The 19,166-nt window shown below is 25.8% G+C and overlaps 1 protein-coding gene and 1 long non-coding RNA gene across 5 annotated transcripts in view; one reads left to right on the top strand and one right to left on the bottom strand.

The window, feature by feature from the left end:
• LOC111626601 (caspase activity and apoptosis inhibitor 1-like) overlaps nucleotides 1–19,166 on the bottom strand; it is a 176,090-nt gene that overhangs the window by 89,141 nt on the left and 67,783 nt on the right. For 3 of the 4 annotated variants that reach the window (XM_023370036.1, XM_023370037.1, XM_023370039.1), the window contains one exon: nucleotides 8,471–8,517. The gene's annotated coding sequence lies outside the window, so the exon portion shown is untranslated. Of the gene's footprint in view, nucleotides 1–487; nucleotides 590–8,470; nucleotides 8,518–19,166 lie in introns of those variants that run through there. The other variant, XM_023370038.1, reaches the window with a different exon arrangement.
• The window catches only part of LOC111626602, a 67,986-nt gene that overhangs the window by 12,180 nt on the left and 36,640 nt on the right, over nucleotides 1–19,166 (top strand). The window lies entirely within an intron of this gene.

The raw sequence follows: 19,166 nt of genomic DNA on the forward strand, positions 1-19,166 counted from the left end.
TGTTAATTTACTTTTCCGTTTACGGATAAAATTTGTTTCAAGACTTGCCTATGGCTTTATTTCTTTTTAAGGTGTGAAAATTTGTTTTTAAATATTTAAACTTTATATTATAATTTTAATCATATCTATCATATTATTTTTAAAATGTCAAGGGCGAGATTCAAAATACCTAATACTAAATTAGAGTTTACGCTTGAATGCCTACAAAATAAGTTTTGCTATTGTCACGCTCGATGAATAAATATTTATTAAAAAAAATGCAAAATCAGATCAATTAATATCCGTTTTATTTAGCAGAAAAAAAAATTATAAGTTTCCTCTCTTCGAACGGGAAAAAAGAACTCTTAATTTTTTTACCCTATGATTAGTTGTCACAGTTATTAATTAAAAACTATCTACTTAAATTAAAATACCGCTAATCCTTATCGTATTGAACAAACCAAGAATTACAGATAAATTTAAGCTTATTTTATGGAAATAAACCTACCTTTTATTCTAGTGATAGCGTCTCTTTAAGGCTAGCTCAAAAGTAACCTGAAAGAATAATCAAAATTACTTTCTTAATATATGCCAAAAATTATAATTATAAAAAATCTTTAAAGAATATTATATGAAACATCCTCATAGCTGAACCCTGACATTTACACAGAATTAATTACAGTAGAAAACCGCGTCGCGAACCAAGCGTTTAACTATCCATTAACTATCATGAATTATTCAACAGAGCGACAGGAATGTCGTCTCCCACGCACAACTGATTCCTTCTTCGTTATCGATGAATGGGATCGACCAAGAAAAGAAATACACTATGTATTAGAATGTAAAAAAGAAATCTGATCTGACACGTACTATGACGTAACAGCGTTCTTCTAGTCTTGTTAACGTGAACGATTCCAAATAGCACAAACACACTAACTACTAACAGTAACAGATAGGCCACTTACTCTCGTTAAAGATTACAGAGTAAATTGTCTCCTCCGATACATTTCGAACTTTTAAATTTTCGACAACATTTAAGTTTAAATTACGTAAAACTCGCTTCATAAATTTTTTCGTATTAATCTATTATTTTTATATATCGCCTGCAATAAACGCTATAACTCTATATATTGCAATTAAATACTAAAAAACTAAAATTCTATCCAACTTGATTTCATTTCTTGCAATGCAATATATTTACTTGTATCTTACCTTAATAATTATATATTTTAACATAGATTAGACTTCTATAGACAGATCAAAATTTCTTTATATAGTACGATGCATTTTTAAACAACATAGAGATGATAAAAACATATGTTTAATTATCACATTAGTAATCAAATCTAATCACTGCACAGTAAATTTTCGCATAAAACAATCCGAACATTAAATATTTGCGCTTAATAATCCATATAAAACACGATCTTTACGAAATCAAATCAGAGAAGTTACACTGTAACTTTTCAGACTAGCTTGCTGCATACGTACTAAATATATTTTTAATTTAAAATTTTGTTTTAAAAATAAAGTAATATAAAATAATTTTATATTAATTCATAAATTTAAGAATTAGTATTATTGTTTCCTTAAAAATATAAACATTAAAGCGGAAAAGTCGTAATTGTGATACAGTTGACATTTGATGAAACTATCGCTTTCCTTTAAGAAAGAACAAAATTAAAAGTTTGTTGTTCGAAATTTCCGAAAATAAATGCAGTGACAACTTGAATTCTATAAATAAAAAAAAAAAAAAATGCGTTGATAGCGAATATTTCCTTTAAAAATCCTTTAATATTTTAGGTTTTGATACAGTCTGAAGAGACTTATTTACGTTCTTGTAACTATGTTCGATGGCAAGATAGAGTATGCATTAAAAACACATGTAAAGCAGGCACAGCGGGAAATTTTCTTCTCCAATGGAAAAATCTATTCCCGCCTAATGTTTAATGAGAAATGTTTTAATATATTTTATCAATGACAGTCAGCATATTACTTATTAATGCATTTCCACTACAAATGGATGCATTTATGGATTAGATCTGTCCGAGTTCATTTTGTAAAGAACAATGATATTAAAAATTTTGTAAATCGCGAAAGTGCAAAGTATTTGTTCTATTTTATCAAAATAAATATAAATATTGGTCGTATAATAATTTCAAATTTTGATATATTTATAAACAATTATTCATAAACATTTTATCGAGTCATTTCATCATTATCAAGTTAACTTTAATAACTACTATTTAGTTTCTTTTCCTTTTATAACCTAACGATGTCATTATAAACAATTACAACATTAATTTAGTAGAATTAAATAACTTGAGAATTGTAAAGGCAATATAAGGACTTTTTCCCTCTCCATCACGCATTATTGTTATTTTATATTCTGCATTTTCTGTGCTAAGCAAACTATAGTAAATTGTCGTAGTAAATTTCGATGAAACTTCTGTTATATCTAGAAACTGTTAAAGAAAATCAGTTTGTTGAAAATCGGCACATTGTCTCCAGTTCTCTAATATGATCAAAACTGAATGCAATGATTTTGACAGATATGATATGCGGTTTATATAGCCCGAGGCTTTGTAAGATCGAGGTTATTGGAGATTATACACAAGATCAATACACTTTGCGGCAACTCTCGGTAGAATATAATCTTAAACATTATTTTTATTTAAAGATTTTATTATATTCATGTAAAATTCAATTATAAATCAGAGATTTGGATACAAATATAGCGTTTATCCGCTCAGTCCCTTAATTCTTAATAGCGGTCATTAAGTATTTATTCATCTTTTATATTTAAACAAACTTAGCCTGTAGGAACGGTTTGCCAACAAAATGGTTCAATCAGACCAATGATATCAACAAACTTGTAACTCTCCAACAAGATAGCATCTCGAAATTTTCTCTTAGATTTTCTTAACATATCAATAATTATATGAAGTGTAATTTGTAAACAATGATATAACTGTGTAATAAATACTGTTTGTAAATACAACATAATATTCTATTTAAAAAACAATACATTTTTTGCTAAAAAAATGTAATGTTCAACTATAGACTAAAGTTGATCATCCTTTACAATAAATTTTCTTTATTCACTAATGATTAAGTTTTGAGCACTTGATATGCTAGGTAAACTTTTAATGTATGCAACTAAATTACAATAAGTCTAACATGGATTAAATTCATTAAATATCATTCCATTGACTAAGTTAATTAAATCACAATAAGAATTATGCCTTCAAATTTGAATAGAAATATAAATTAATATATATTTTATTAAATATTGCTAAAATTTTTCGGTTTATTTGAATCCCTAATCAGTCTATTTCTGATTTGTTACTTATTATCATATATTTTTCTTCAAGAATGATCATTGATAATATTTACCGAAGATATTCTATTCAATTGAAAATTACCAATTTTAATATTCACGCTGAGATGACTATGTTCACAACTGTAATCTGTTTGTTACTTTCATTGGCAAGACGGCATTTAAAGCAATTATAGACATAAATATCTAAGTCAGAAGAAGCCAAATTATTTATCGCATAGTATATTTTATATAATTTTCGATGTTTTATTGAGGTCGTCTCACAATTTTTCCCTAATCATAAGCGCTGATAAAGTATAAATTTAAGATATCCTATTCATCCTATTAAAATAATAAATATTAAAGAAAATTAAATATTAATATTTAAAAATCATTTCACTTTTTTCTATAAAGTGGCATCACTTTAACAGATGATAAAAATTTTCTAAAATAGCAAACTACAGTTTTTACACGTTAGTAGAATGAAAATTCGAGTTCATAATTTGAAAAACTAATTTCTAAAACACTTTTAATTATGGTAGTTTTATCCTAGTTTAAATTTTTAATTCGGAGTTTTAATTATATAGATTTTTAATTTAAATGCCGTAAAACATTTTAAAAATTAAAATCTCGATTGCGAAAATCCTTGTATCATAATATACTTACCTTCCATTTACGATGATAAAATTAATATCAAAATTGGACAATAAATCTTAAGTTTAGTGTGAAATGAATATTTTATTTTGAATAATTATACAGAGAAACTAAGCCAATATAAATATTCAAAGTATAATTTCACGATTTTCGTAATGTTAGTTAGAATGATTACAGAAGCGTTAATAAATTTTTACCGTCTATCACAGAACGATGGAGATTTATTTCTTTAAAAGGAAAAATCGAACTTTTTATCCATCTATCAACTACATTTTATTACTTTTTTATTAACTTATTTTACAGAAAATGAAAAAATAACTTTTTCAAAAGAGAATTCAGTCAAATACTTTCTAAAACGTATTCAAAAATCAAACTTTAGTTTGATAAATAAAAAAAACCACACAAATAAAAGATATTGAAAATTAGCTCAGATTATTTTCTATCTATTACAGTTTCTGCGATTATATTAAGACATACCCAATAACAAACTTGACTTTTTAATCTTATCGCTAGAGACAGAACAAAAAAAAAAGAAAAAAAAGAGATAATAATAGCAATCGAACGTGTGATCCTCTTTGAATAGTAGATATTCAAGCACGCAGGCTAAATGATATTCTAGTCAAGTAGCAAACCACCGATTTGCCATAAGAGTCCTTCTGGGGTTAAAATAGATATTAATTTATTAGCAGTAGTAATTTTTATTAATAAAAAATTAACGCTTACTTTCTCCGACAGACAAAACTATGTAGACTACGAAGGATACACAAACACCAGAGAAAAATAAATGTAGCAATTTATTTCTAGATAATAAATTATGCTGCTGATCTATAAATGATTTTATCCAGTTTTTAATTTGTTTATGATAATTTTAAAGTACGAAAAATTAATAAATATATTAGTGAAAGATACAAAATATGCACATATTAACAATATATAGGCCATTACAAGAAATGAATTTTATAAGCTCTTTTAATATATTTTAAGCGTCAAGCTATGCTGTGTTTTCTAAATAATTACTTTTACCCTATTATATATAAACTTATTGTACAGTAAATATAATTGTTTGGTAATTAAGTAGACTACTAATTGTGTACATGGAAATATAATGGTTATAAAGTATTGTTAGTGAAATAATATACACAAATACAGCAGATATCGATGTAAATAAGTATATAATTTAATATTACAAATTAATTTTATACATATATAATCTTCAATGTTGAATCTTAATAAATAATATTCTGATACTTATAAATTTTATGGTTAAATTCTTGTATTTTGGTGCTTGAAATATTTGGCTAAATGCAGTGATGAATAGAAAGGTAGCTATAAGTTGAAAATCCCTTGAGCTTTTCTATCTATGAGAATCTCTGCCCGGAGCATTAATTTTTGATACAGTATTAGAATATTTAATTAGAATTTCTTTAACTCGATAACTTTTTTGACAAAGATTTTAAAATTCACTATTTCCTCTTTCAACCAGTTTCTTTCCATTCAACTCTTAGCTTCTAGTTATTGTGAGTTGACTGTATAACAAATTTACTTAAGTTTTATTGATCAATATAGGAAATTTGAAAATTAAATAAACTACTCGCTTAAATTATTAAATTATTTTGAATGGACATTTTTTTAAGAACTAGTGATCAATTAATATTGATCGCATTTTTACTTTTTAATTTGCATCAATTCGTGCGGGACAATTTTACGTGATAAATTAAAAACGTTTTAAAATCAAATTACATTCAGTAATATACAAAAGGTTATAAAGATTAATTTATATATTACTGCAAATTCGCTTTCAAATGTTAACTTGTTAGTTAATTAAAAGCGCTGAACAGATAACTAATAATAAATTTTAAAGTATACACGGAGCTACTATAATTATTGTATTTTTAATTAATCACTTATTACTGTAATAATAAATTAAAATTATAAACTAACAAAGACCATACAAATATTACATAATGGAGAAAACGCAGAGAGCTTTAATAAAAGTCAAACATAAACATTCTAAATTTTATAGAAAACACTTTATGAATATGATTTTTAAAACGTAAAAAATATATATAATTTCGAATAAATACACACATTATACACATATTGTAAAGTTTTGTTTTGTATATAATTTTATAAAAATAAAAATAATTAATTTTTTGGACTGTAGATGATAATTTTAGTTAAATATAATAAATTATACCCTCAAACATTATTTTATGTATAATATAAAATAAAACATTACTATAACCAATTTTTCAATTTTTATTCCATTACAAATATCTTACATTTAATATTTTCAAATAGAGTAAAACAAAAATTTAAAACTAATAAGTCAGAAACTGTTGAAAGCAATTTACTTTAACTAAATGCTATTTTATAAGATTTCCTGATGTCTCCCGTTCTCTGTCTTGGTGCTGTCCATTTCTAGTCCAATAGTATAGAGGATTTTGTTGTTTCATTCCCGTATTTGACTGCTTCTGCCTTGTCCAATAACATACTCAATTGTTTTGTTAGAATCCTATTAATCTCTATACAATCCAATAACTTTTCGCCATTAACTTTTTATTACCAGTTCAACACCGGTACAATTTTAATGATATTTTAAACTTTTTCCCTTCGTATCAGATTCTAAAATTTATGTTAAACGTTAATATAGAAATTTTATTCACTAGTACAAAAAATAGGATTAAAATTTAATTTTAGTACATCGAGAAATTATTCAGTCTATTCATTCATTTTTGATGATTAAAAATACTGCAAAAATATATTGAATATTCTATTATAAATTTAAGTTTTAAGTAATGAATGCTATAAATTATAATTGGAAAAATTATGTTTCAAATCATAAATGCAAATTTATACGCGTAATTCTCATAGAGAATATTAATTATATATAAGTTATAGATAATTATTACGATCGAAAATATACGACTGGAGAGAAAAACATTAACATAAAAAAAAACCTTCACTTTTTTTTTTGTCTTGTAAAGTCTTGAGATCAGCAATTTTCGGCAAGCTATGGCCAATTACTCTCAATCTCGATCTTTGAAAGCTTTTCGCCCGGAGACTACTACTATCAAGTAAAACTTTAGCCAATTGATACAGGTAAACTTCTAACACAAAAAGATTTTTAAAAGAAAATGTCTAGTTGAATATATTTTTGACGACGATTTTTGTATGGCTACAATGCAAATATTTACTATTTAAAATCTATTCATCGCTGTTGCATGTCAAACGAAATTAATTTTTATCCAATGTTTTAATAAAGATAAAAAATTTACAATAGTAATAATATATTTTTTTATTCATTTTTTTGTTTGCAAAAACTGAAATAAAGGCTTTATGATTTTAAAATATACATACATTTAAAAAAATATAATCTGCAGTTAGCACTTTATAAAAATTTATAACGCTACAACACTTAAAAATTAAAAAAAAATTGAATTTTTGTACGAAGATCGTTTACAAACGACGTAATGAAAGCTCTAAGTCGACAATTATAGTACATCAACAAATTGGCATTAAAAGGTCAGAACGTGTTATCTCCGATGGCCTTTACTCTCGTACCTAGTGAAAGCAGAATGAATGAGAAAGGCTGTTAACACGTTAGAAAGGGAAAAGCTGGCATTCCCAGTTCACAATACAATGGTATGGATCTAGTTTTTAATAGGGACCTTAGTAATTTATAAAGAGATAGATATAAAGAAAATAGGCTAGATTATCTTATTAATCCTTTATATCTTAAAAAATAAATTGAAGAAAGGTTCTGGTAATTATTCGAGATATTTTTCAAGCTCGACTTTAGTTTCGCACAGTTTTTAATTTTTGGAAAGACTAACATTTCTGTGATTCGAAAACACCGTACAAGTTTATACATACAATATTTATTACAATTATTATTGTTGTTTAATTTTTAAATTTCTATAGCCTATATCCGTACGAAAAAGTATAAAGACGTAAAAGCCTAAGTTTTTTAAAATAATTTCGTTAGAATTTATATTTTTACGATATCTATTAATGTTTTTAGTTTTAAAATTATTTTATTTATCAACCTTTTATTTTTAGTTCAATATATTATGACGATATGAACTTTCCTTACATCGAGAAACACAATAATTCGAATTCGAGCCGAACTAAATTCTTCTAATATTTTTTTTATTTTATTGTTTTTAATAGTTCCGGTCAGAATATCGTTCTCGATCCCTCACAACTTTGACCGACCTTACTACTGGTCAAGACCGTCCATAATTTACCGATTTTAGGCAGGCCGTCTAGCTGATATTGTGTGCATTGTTTCGCGAGAAAAGTAAGATATAATCTGACATTTTCATNAAAAAAAATTATAAGTTTCCTCTCTTCGAACGGGAAAAAAGAACTCTTAATTTTTTTACCCTATGATTAGTTGTCACAGTTATTAATTAAAAACTATCTACTTAAATTAAAATACCGCTAATCCTTATCGTATTGAACAAACCAAGAATTACAGATAAATTTAAGCTTATTTTATGGAAATAAACCTACCTTTTATTCTAGTGATAGCGTCTCTTTAAGGCTAGCTCAAAAGTAACCTGAAAGAATAATCAAAATTACTTTCTTAATATATGCCAAAAATTATAATTATAAAAAATCTTTAAAGAATATTATATGAAACATCCTCATAGCTGAACCCTGACATTTACACAGAATTAATTACAGTAGAAAACCGCGTCGCGAACCAAGCGTTTAACTATCCATTAACTATCATGAATTATTCAACAGAGCGACAGGAATGTCGTCTCCCACGCACAACTGATTCCTTCTTCGTTATCGATGAATGGGATCGACCAAGAAAAGAAATACACTATGTATTAGAATGTAAAAAAGAAATCTGATCTGACACGTACTATGACGTAACAGCGTTCTTCTAGTCTTGTTAACGTGAACGATTCCAAATAGCACAAACACACTAACTACTAACAGTAACAGATAGGCCACTTACTCTCGTTAAAGATTACAGAGTAAATTGTCTCCTCCGATACATTTCGAACTTTTAAATTTTCGACAACATTTAAGTTTAAATTACGTAAAACTCGCTTCATAAATTTTTTCGTATTAATCTATTATTTTTATATATCGCCTGCAATAAACGCTATAACTCTATATATTGCAATTAAATACTAAAAAACTAAAATTCTATCCAACTTGATTTCATTTCTTGCAATGCAATATATTTACTTGTATCTTACCTTAATAATTATATATTTTAACATAGATTAGACTTCTATAGACAGATCAAAATTTCTTTATATAGTACGATGCATTTTTAAACAACATAGAGATGATAAAAACATATGTTTAATTATCACATTAGTAATCAAATCTAATCACTGCACAGTAAATTTTCGCATAAAACAATCCGAACATTAAATATTTGCGCTTAATAATCCATATAAAACACGATCTTTACGAAATCAAATCAGAGAAGTTACACTGTAACTTTTCAGACTAGCTTGCTGCATACGTACTAAATATATTTTTAATTTAAAATTTTGTTTTAAAAATAAAGTAATATAAAATAATTTTATATTAATTCATAAATTTAAGAATTAGTATTATTGTTTCCTTAAAAATATAAACATTAAAGCGGAAAAGTCGTAATTGTGATACAGTTGACATTTGATGAAACTATCGCTTTCCTTTAAGAAAGAACAAAATTAAAAGTTTGTTGTTCGAAATTTCCGAAAATAAATGCAGTGACAACTTGAATTCTATAAATAAAAAAAAAAAAAAGTGCGTTGATAGCGAATATTTCCTTTAAAAATCCTTTAATATTTTAGGTTTTGATACAGTCTGAAGAGACTTATTTACGTTCTTGTAACTATGTTCGATGGCAAGATAGAGTATGCATTAAAAACACATGTAAAGCAGGCACAGCGGGAAATTTTCTTCTCCAATGGAAAAATCTATTCCCGCCTAATGTTTAATGAGAAATGTTTTAATATATTTTATCAATGACAGTCAGCATATTACTTATTAATGCATTTCCACTACAAATGGATGCATTTATGGATTAGATCTGTCCGAGTTCATTTTGTAAAGAACAATGATATTAAAAATTTTGTAAATCGCGAAAGTGCAAAGTATTTGTTCTATTTTATCAAAATAAATATAAATATTGGTCGTATAATAATTTCAAATTTTGATATATTTATAAACAATTATTCATAAACATTTTATCGAGTCATTTCATCATTATCAAGTTAACTTTAATAACTACTATTTAGTTTCTTTTCCTTTTATAACCTAACGATGTCATTATAAACAATTACAACATTAATTTAGTAGAATTAAATAACTTGAGAATTGTAAAGGCAATATAAGGACTTTTTCCCTCTCCATCACGCATTATTGTTATTTTATATTCTGCATTTTCTGTGCTAAGCAAACTATAGTAAATTGTCGTAGTAAATTTCGATGAAACTTCTGTTATATCTAGAAACTGTTAAAGAAAATCAGTTTGTTGAAAATCGGCACATTGTCTCCAGTTCTCTAATATGATCAAAACTGAATGCAATGATTTTGACAGATATGATATGCGGTTTATATAGCCCGAGGCTTTGTAAGATCGAGGTTATTGGAGATTATACACAAGATCAATACACTTTGCGGCAACTCTCGGTAGAATATAATCTTAAACATTATTTTTATTTAAAGATTTTATTATATTCATGTAAAATTCAATTATAAATCAGAGATTTGGATACAAATATAGCGTTTATCCGCTCAGTCCCTTAATTCTTAATAGCGGTCATTAAGTATTTATTCATCTTTTATATTTAAACAAACTTAGCCTGTAGGAACGGTTTGCCAACAAAATGGTTCAATCAGACCAATGATATCAACAAACTTGTAACTCTCCAACAAGATAGCATCTCGAAATTTTCTCTTAGATTTTCTTAACATATCAATAATTATATGAAGTGTAATTTGTAAACAATGATATAACTGTGTAATAAATACTGTTTGTAAATACAACATAATATTCTATTTAAAAAACAATACATTTTTTGCTAAAAAAATGTAATGTTCAACTATAGACTAAAGTTGATCATCCTTTACAATAAATTTTCTTTATTCACTAATGATTAAGTTTTGAGCACTTGATATGCTAGGTAAACTTTTAATGTATGCAACTAAATTACAATAAGTCTAACATGGATTAAATTCATTAAATATCATTCCATTGACTAAGTTAATTAAATCACAATAAGAATTATGCCTTCAAATTTGAATAGAAATATAAATTAATATATATTTTATTAAATATTGCTAAAATTTTTCGGTTTATTTGAATCCCTAATCAGTCTATTTCTGATTTGTTACTTATTATCATATATTTTTCTTCAAGAATGATCATTGATAATATTTACCGAAGATATTCTATTCAATTGAAAATTACCAATTTTAATATTCACGCTGAGATGACTATGTTCACAACTGTAATCTGTTTGTTACTTTCATTGGCAAGACGGCATTTAAAGCAATTATAGACATAAATATCTAAGTCAGAAGAAGCCAAATTATTTATCGCATAGTATATTTTATATAATTTTCGATGTTTTATTGAGGTCGTCTCACAATTTTTCCCTAATCATAAGCGCTGATAAAGTATAAATTTAAGATATCCTATTCATCCTATTAAAATAATAAATATTAAAGAAAATTAAATATTAATATTTAAAAATCATTTCACTTTTTTCTATAAAGTGGCATCACTTTAACAGATGATAAAAATTTTCTAAAATAGCAAACTACAGTTTTTACACGTTAGTAGAATGAAAATTCGAGTTCATAATTTGAAAAACTAATTTCTAAAACACTTTTAATTATGGTAGTTTTATCCTAGTTTAAATTTTTAATTCGGAGTTTTAATTATATAGATTTTTAATTTAAATGCCGTAAAACATTTTAAAAATTAAAATCTCGATTGCGAAAATCCTTGTATCATAATATACTTACCTTCCATTTACGATGATAAAATTAATATCAAAATTGGACAATAAATCTTAAGTTTAGTGTGAAATGAATATTTTATTTTGAATAATTATACAGAGAAACTAAGCCAATATAAATATTCAAAGTATAATTTCACGATTTTCGTAATGTTAGTTAGAATGATTACAGAAGCGTTAATAAATTTTTACCGTCTATCACAGAACGATGGAGATTTATTTCTTTAAAAGGAAAAATCGAACTTTTTATCCATCTATCAACTACATTTTATTACTTTTTTATTAACTTATTTTACAGAAAATGAAAAAATAACTTTTTCAAAAGAGAATTCAGTCAAATACTTTCTAAAACGTATTCAAAAATCAAACTTTAGTTTGATAAATAAAAAAAACCACACAAATAAAAGATATTGAAAATTAGCTCAGATTATTTTCTATCTATTACAGTTTCTGCGATTATATTAAGACATACCCAATAACAAACTTGACTTTTTAATCTTATCGCTAGAGACAGAACAAAAAAAAAAAAGAAAAAAAAGAGATAATAATAGCAATCGAACGTGTGATCCTCTTTGAATAGTAGATATTCAAGCACGCAGGCTAAATGATATTCTAGTCAAGTAGCAAACCACCGATTTGCCATAAGAGTCCTTCTGGGGTTAAAATAGATATTAATTTATTAGCAGTAGTAATTTTTATTAATAAAAAATTAACGCTTACTTTCTCCGACAGACAAAACTATGTAGACTACGAAGGATACACAAACACCAGAGAAAAATAAATGTAGCAATTTATTTCTAGATAATAAATTATGCTGCTGATCTATAAATGATTTTATCCAGTTTTTAATTTGTTTATGATAATTTTAAAGTACGAAAAATTAATAAATATATTAGTGAAAGATACAAAATATGCACATATTAACAATATATAGGCCATTACAAGAAATGAATTTTATAAGCTCTTTTAATATATTTTAAGCGTCAAGCTATGCTGTGTTTTCTAAATAATTACTTTTACCCTATTATATATAAACTTATTGTACAGTAAATATAATTGTTTGGTAATTAAGTAGACTACTAATTGTGTACATGGAAATATAATGGTTATAAAGTATTGTTAGTGAAATAATATACACAAATACAGCAGATATCGATGTAAATAAGTATATAATTTAATATTACAAATTAATTTTATACATATATAATCTTCAATGTTGAATCTTAATAAATAATATTCTGATACTTATAAATTTTATGGTTAAATTCTTGTATTTTGGTGCTTGAAATATTTGGCTAAATGCAGTGATGAATAGAAAGGTAGCTATAAGTTGAAAATCCCTTGAGCTTTTCTATCTATGAGAATCTCTGCCCGGAGCATTAATTTTTGATACAGTATTAGAATATTTAATTAGAATTTCTTTAACTCGATAACTTTTTTGACAAAGATTTTAAAATTCACTATTTCCTCTTTCAACCAGTTTCTTTCCATTCAACTCTTAGCTTCTAGTTATTGTGAGTTGACTGTATAACAAATTTACTTAAGTTTTATTGATCAATATAGGAAATTTGAAAATTAAATAAACTACTCGCTTAAATTATTAAATTATTTTGAATGGACATTTTTTTAAGAACTAGTGATCAATTAATATTGATCGCATTTTTACTTTTTAATTTGCATCAATTCGTGCGGGACAATTTTACGTGATAAATTAAAAACGTTTTAAAATCAAATTACATTCAGTAATATACAAAAGGTTATAAAGATTAATTTATATATTACTGCAAATTCGCTTTCAAATGTTAACTTGTTAGTTAATTAAAAGCGCTGAACAGATAACTAATAATAAATTTTAAAGTATACACGGAGCTACTATAATTATTGTATTTTTAATTAATCACTTATTACTGTAATAATAAATTAAAATTATAAACTAACAAAGACCATACAAATATTACATAATGGAGAAAACGCAGAGAGCTTTAATAAAAGTCAAACATAAACATTCTAAATTTTATAGAAAACACTTTATGAATATGATTTTTAAAACGTAAAAAATATATATAATTTCGAATAAATACACACATTATACACATATTGTAAAGTTTTGTTTTGTATATAATTTTATAAAAATAAAAATAATTAATTTTTTGGACTGTAGATGATAATTTTAGTTAAATATAATAAATTATACCCTCAAACATTATTTTATGTATAATATAAAATAAAACATTACTATAACCAATTTTTCAATTTTTATTCCATTACAAATATCTTACATTTAATATTTTCAAATAGAGTAAAACAAAAATTTAAAACTAATAAGTCAGAAACTGTTGAAAGCAATTTACTTTAACTAAATGCTATTTTATAAGATTTCCTGATGTCTCCCGTTCTCTGTCTTGGTGCTGTCCATTTCTAGTCCAATAGTATAGAGGATTTTGTTGTTTCATTCCCGTATTTGACTGCTTCTGCCTTGTCCAATAACATACTCAATTGTTTTGTTAGAATCCTATTAATCTCTATACAATCCAATAACTTTTCGCCATTAACTTTTTATTACCAGTTCAACACCGGTACAATTTTAATGATATTTTAAACTTTTTCCCTTCGTATCAGATTCTAAAATTTATGTTAAACGTTAATATAGAAATTTTATTCACTAGTACAAAAAATAGGATTAAAATTTAATTTTAGTACATCGAGAAATTATTCAGTCTATTCATTCATTTTTGATGATTAAAAATACTGCAAAAATATATTGAATATTCTATTATAAATTTAAGTTTTAAGTAATGAATGCTATAAATTATAATTGGAAAAATTATGTTTCAAATCATAAATGCAAATTTATACGCGTAATTCTCATAGAGAATATTAATTATATATAAGTTATAGATAATTATTACGATCGAAAATATACGACTGGAGAGAAAAACATTAACATAAAAAAAACCTTCACTTTTTTTTTGTCTTGTAAAGTCTTGAGATCAGCAATTTTCGGCAAGCTATGGCCAATTACTCTCAATCTCGATCTTTGAAAGCTTTTCGCCCGGAGACTACTACTATCAAGTAAAACTTTAGCCAATTGATACAGGTAAACTTCTAACTCAAAAAGATTTTTAAAAGAAAATGTCTAGTTGAATATATTTTTGACGACGATTTTTGTATGGCTACAATGCAAATATTTACTATTTAAAATCTATTCATCGCTGTTGCATGTCAAACGAAATTAATTTTTATCCAATGTTTTAATAAAGATAAAAAATTTACAATAGTAATAATATATTTTTTTATTCATTTTTTTGTTTGCAAAAACTGAAATAAAGGCTTTATGATTTTAAAATATACATACATTTAAAAAAATATAATCTGCAGTTAGCACTTTATAAAAATTTATAACGCTACAACACTTAAAAATTAAAAAAAAAAAAATTGAATTTTTGTACGAAGATCGTTTACAAACGACGTAATGAAAGCTCTAAGTCGACAATTATAGTACATCAACAAATTGGCATTAAAAGGTCAGAACGTGTTATCTCCGATGGCCTTTACTCTCGTACCTAGTGAAAGCAGAATGAATGAGAAAGGCTGTTAACACGTTAGAAAGGGAAAAGCTGGCATTCCCAGTTCACAATACAATGGTATGGATCTAGTTTTTAATAGGGACCTTAGTAATTTATAAAGAGATAGATATAAAGAAAATAGGCTAGATTATCTTATTAATCCTTTATATCTTAAAAAATAAATTGAAGAAAGGTTCTGGTAATTATTCGAGATATTTTTCAAGCTCGACTTTAGTTTCGCACAGTTTTTAATTTTTGGAAAGACTAACATTTCTGTGTGATTCGAAAACACCGTACAAGTTTATACATACAATATTTATTACAGTTATTATTGTTGTTTAATTTTTAAATTTCTATAGCCTATATCCGTACGAAAAAGTATAAAGACGTAAAAGCCTAAGTTTTTTAAAATAATTTCGTTAGAATTTATATTTTTACGATATCTATTAATGTTTTTAGTTTTAAAATTATTTTATTTATCAACCTTTTATTTTTAGTTCAATATATTATGACGATATGAACTTTCCTTACATCGAGAAACACAATAATTCGAATTCGAGCCGAACTAAATTCTTCTAATATTTTTTTTATTTTATTGTTTTTAATAGTTCCGGTCAGAATATCGTTCTCGATCCCTCACAACTTTGACCGACCTTACTACTGGTCAAGACCGTCCATAATTTACCGATTTTAGGCAGGCCGTCTAGCTGATATTGTGTGCATTGTTTCGCGAGAAAAGTAAGATATAATCTGACATTTTCATCAAGAAACACATAACTAACATTAAAATTACAATTCATGTTATTTACATCAATTCGAAAAATTCTATTCAGTCTTCCAGCGACAGGTTTCGTTCTTCTCTTTTTTTAGTTTTTAGTGAGTTAATCCCTCTTTTGTATCTGAAAGATCGATTGCAAAGAATTAACGAAGATCATGGTAATCAGTATTATTTTCATTTTCTTTTTATTCCAATAAATATAAAAACTTTACGTTCAGTTTTTATTAATTTGAAAAAGTAAGCTGGTTGCTGTTATAAAACTTTCGAGACTAAATGAAAAGATATTACTTTCGTCATTGTAAATCAATTTTTTTTTCAGATTGAATTTTGAACCAAAAATGTTCATTTTCACTTTTAGGTCGGTTTATTTTAAGCTTTTGCATATTGAAAATAAACTATTTACTCAAATATTTAAATATTGTGATGTAAATGTTGATAATTAGGCTAATCTTTTTGTATGTTGTGTATAATTCCAATACAAACTAGAGCAAAATCAAATGTATGACTGTAAATTGAAGGAAATGTAGAGCAATACACAAGCACGTAGTGCGGATTTAAAAAAAAAAAGTGCATTAACACCCTTAAATATTAATTTTAAAAGATTTGATCATAAGAATCAAAAAGATATTTAGACAGATAAAAATTCAGTAAAATTTCAAAATATACCACTGTATTATTTTTTAAAACATTTTAAAATTTTATTGTCATTTAAGTTAAGCTATATTGAATATATATATAAACATTTGATCATTTTTAATTCGTATGTATAATATATATTAAATGATATATTAAATACATATATGCATGTTGTTTAATAAACATATCGATATCGAAGAACTGAACTTTATTTGCGTGTTCGGATATAACAGTTTTACTTCTTTGGCCTAACAGCGATGATTACAATAAGTAAATTAATGAATCCTGTATAGAAAATCGAATAATTTACTTCCGTTATATAAATGTACCATACTTTTAGTTACAAAGTTTAAATTTTTTGTCGTACTAATTGCGATTCTATTTTTTACGTAATAGTTTTATTAAATTAAATCTGTTTCCTAATTTTCATAAAAGCAATAATATATTAAAAAACATGAGTATGTATATTTAGGATATCGACTACACGGACTTGACAATTAGCATTGTGAACTTTATACTGCTTCAAATCATTTTAAAAATAAAACGACATACTAACTTGCCATTTTTTATGCATGCTTATATAATTAAAACGTTTTGTTTCGTGTTGCAAAACAAACAATTCTTTTAATAAACGTGTGTTAACATGGTAAAATAAATTACAGGTCTTTGCCATATCGTTCCCATTCCAGATTTACTGTATTTATTGTTCCTGTTTGAGAACTGATTAAGGAAATAGACGATTTTGTTATTACAGTATCAATTTACATCATATGTATATGGGAAAGCATTAGAATCAATCATAACGTATCGGATTTTAAATCATATTTCTGTTTAATTTACCAAAGTAGTAATTAAAAAAAAAACTTTCCTTTTGAAATTTAGGAATTTGCTTATAACAATAATAATAATATAACATGCTTATAACAGCATGTTATATTATTATTATTTTTAAACTATAAATTGCTTGAAGTACGTTATTTAAGAACTATTTCAATTGAATACTCTTGCACATTTCATTGAAATTTGCAAGGCCTAAATATTTTTCGAACGAAATTAATCCGAACATTAATAGATGAGATTTGTAGATATGATCTAGTGGACTATATTTAATTAACAGAAATATGTAAAATTAAATGACAAAAGAAATAAGTTTAACGAATATAAAAAGTAAGCTGTATGTATTGATAATATAGAATTTTATCTTTTTTAATCATTGCTTTTAACATAAAATATCCTAACTATAATAATTTGGATGCACTTAAATATTTCAAAATAAAAAGCAATTTTTATGAAACTGAACTTTTAATTGCTGTATTGGATAATACATAATAATAAATCATCAATATTTTATAAACAGTAAAATATTATAGATAGTCGCCATTTCTTTTAATCGCACTTTTAATCGCAATATTGATATAAATTGAATATCAAATATTTTCATAACTTATTTTCAATTTTAGCTATTAATATTACAGTTCTAATTGAAATTTATACAGAGAAACGTTATCCTATGGGCAAAAAGGGCAATTGTCTGGGGCCTCCAACAACAAGAGAACCCCAAACCAATCTTTTATAAACTCATCAATGTAATAAGAATATCGAAATTTAAATTTGGTGCCATCCATATCTGGGGTCCTACATTGCCGGTGTGGAGCAGGCGCAGGGTGCACTGGCACAGTGAAAAGGTTGAATTAAAAAACGAGTGAGGATACCGTGAAATTCCTCTCAAAAATTTCCTCCGAAGAAAAATGTTTGTAGTCAACACTGTACGTGGAACCCTCTAATTCAAATTTGCATGGGCCCCGTGAAGTTATAACGCGCCACTAATTATATATAGGCATATATATAGGCTATATATAATTTAATAGGCGATGTTTTATAGGCTAAACACAAATATATAATGTTACACAATTATGTATTTGTGTTAGTGATTTCGGAATTTTAAGCTCTTTTCACGTAACTACAGCTATTTAGATTTAGTTGTCAATTTGATCACGCACTGCATGATAAAGGTTTCTTATCGCCGCAAGAATTCGGGTCCGAATTCATTACGATTTTAGACATATTAGTTCATTTTTATTATTTTCTGGAAGGCTCGGACTGGAGTCTAACAGACGATTCCGATCCTTCAAGTTTAATCTCTCTTTCGTCCATTACATGAGAAAGAGACCAACAGGAATAAACGATAGGGAAGTCCGACAGGATTAAAAAAAATACAAAAATTAGAGAAAATTTAAACTCAAAGT

This window comes from Centruroides sculpturatus, unplaced genomic scaffold, assembly GCF_000671375.1.
Source record: "Centruroides sculpturatus isolate CEXI.00-Female unplaced genomic scaffold, Cexi_2.0 scaffold465, whole genome shotgun sequence".
NCBI lineage: Eukaryota > Metazoa > Arthropoda > Arachnida > Scorpiones > Buthidae > Centruroides > Centruroides sculpturatus.